This window comes from Amphimedon queenslandica, unplaced genomic scaffold, assembly GCF_000090795.2.
Source record: "Amphimedon queenslandica unplaced genomic scaffold, v1.1 AMPQUscaffold_13430, whole genome shotgun sequence".
Classification (NCBI taxonomy): Eukaryota; Metazoa; Porifera; class Demospongiae; order Haplosclerida; family Niphatidae; genus Amphimedon; species Amphimedon queenslandica.
Genome location: NW_003546334.1, coordinates 11,097 through 13,663, shown reverse-complemented (window position 1 = coordinate 13,663; position 2,567 = coordinate 11,097).

The window sequence follows — 2,567 nt, the reverse complement described above, 5'->3', positions numbered from 1 at the left end:
CCCCCCCAAAATTTTTGTGGTGAAGTATAAAATTAGTTTTATCTATGTAAACTGTGAAACAGCTGCAGTGCTTGACTGTGTAAACAGTGTGTAAACCACAAAGGAGCTCATTTAAGAGGCCTAATCTTCTAAATTTTGACTTTCCAAATGAAATCCTGCAAGCCTGGTTGACCGCACCCACTAATTATCCCACCCATATCATTAAGGCCCCCCTAGAAATTCAATCCTAGAACCGCCACTGGCAGTAATCATTCTGTAAAATAACTCAGCCTCCTGATGTGACATTCTTTTTAGTGACTTTATGACCATTACCATTGCCTATAAAAATAAGTAGAGCCAGCAGTATCAATACATGGAAAATTATGACGAAGTACATTTTTGTACAAATCCATTTTTATGCATTTGTTGTCTTTATTATAAGGAAATAGAACTACAACCAACTATTACAGACTGTGGAGTGTTTGTTTGCAAGGTAATACATTTAGCACAAATAGCTACTTCATTTATGCTACTGAAACAGTATACTGACAGAGGCATTACTGCCTTTAACAAAGATAGATGTCCACGTAAGGTAGCTGATTTTAGTAATTGTGTAAGAATTTTTACAGAGATTCAGAGAAATCCTGAAACATACAGAACATGGCTCTTGTAAGAAATAATAAACCAGTTCAAGTTGTCTTCTTAATTTTACAAAATTTACACTATAAAAGTATTTTAGTAAAATGACAAGCATTAATAATTATGTTTTGAATAACAATTGGTTTAAATTGGTGAATGAGTTGACAACATTAATTGGTGCTACCCATTGAAAAACAATATGATAGTTACAGACCACAGAGGTAAATGATTTTTATTTATGATTATTATTAATAAATACCTGTTGCAGGCCTAAGTTCAGAAATTGAGTGCCATGTTAATCTCATCATTTTCTGACTGAAGTCAGAAAATGACAAGTGGAGATGAAGAAGGTATGTGTACAGCCTCAAATTTACATAAATCAAACTTTATAAACCATCAAGATTGTGATGAAATTTCTATCATTGTACGTGACTTCCCTGATACTGTTGTGGCGAAGGGTAGAATTGTTTGTTGCTATTATTACCACTATTATTTTATTGTTATGCAGCAGGTTTGATAATTAGTTTAATTATTACTCAGTTTTTGTAACCATTTTTTGCTTGTATACATTAGCACTCTCTCTTTCTATGTATTCATTGTTTTCTCCTGTCTGTCTCTCTTAATCATTGCTGATTGTATTTGTTGTTGACTCTGAGCTATTATATGGAAGAGATCATTTGATAAATGAATAAGTTTAGTTACTAACTGACATGCAGTTTATGACAGTGATGATTATCAAAAAGATTCCTATACAGCTAGTGTGTTACAATTTGCATGCAAAGTAGTCACAAATATGTTCCCATACATGTTCCTACATCACAATTTTTTCAAGGTCTGAAGCTCAGTAGCTGTGTAATTATACCTAAAGCTTCAAAAACTTTTTGTGACTCATTGTAATGCAAGTAAAGTTTAAGCCCCAACCACAGAGCATTTGGCCATTAACAAAATGATGTAATTAATACCACATTTACTTTGCAGGCACAACATATATTTTGTATTTGGAGGAATTTGCTTTCCTGCACTACAAAGAGATTAAAATTGAAAAAGCAGTAGCACTGAGTTTACTTATTGTGGCCAGAAGTAAGAGCTATTGTATTGATACTGCTACACTCTAGTTATTCTTATAGGCATTGGTAATGGCGATAAATTCACTTAAATGAGTCTCACATCAGGAGGCTGAACTATTTTTACAGCAATTGCAATGATTGCATCAACCATGGCTCTAATATCCATGCATCAACTCAGTGAATTTCATTGTGTTAAATTGAATACGACTTCTTATAGTATTTATCTAATAAACATTAGTGGTATCAATTTCAGTCTCTCAGTGGTTGATAATATAGGGGGAAGCCTCCAACTTTTGATGCAGCACAAACAGATAACAGGCCCGTAGCCAGGGTTACAAAAAGGGGAGTGACAAAATATGAGTTACATGAAATGGGGGTGACAAAGTATCGAGTTACATAAAATGAGAGGTGACAAGTTGGACTGCATGCACATGAAATACCACAAATACATGTTTGATTTAAGCAAACAAACAAAGGTACTAACTCAAAAGGGGGGTGACATGTCACCCCAATCACCCACCCTGGCTACGGGCCTGGATAATTACCTAGTTGAGCTTAGCCCCAATAGACCTATGGAGTGAGCTGGCGCTCTCTATGGTTCCGTTCCGCATTCTAGACAGGTTCCGCTCCACGCACTGTTGTATACGTGCGCGGAACCTTGCGGAACATTCCACGACTATTCCGCAGAATTCCGCATTCTAGTAACACCCTGTAATTGAAGCTAGAAAGGGCTTTCTTGTCGCTTGGAAAGCATCCCTTCTAGATTAAGGTCTTTTCCACTCCTATTCGCTCGTTCTAGATCACATATCCCAGGAAATAGTGGGTGGGCGCGTCAGGAAATGATGTCACATGATTGGAAAAGATGGCGACTGAAAAAAAAGC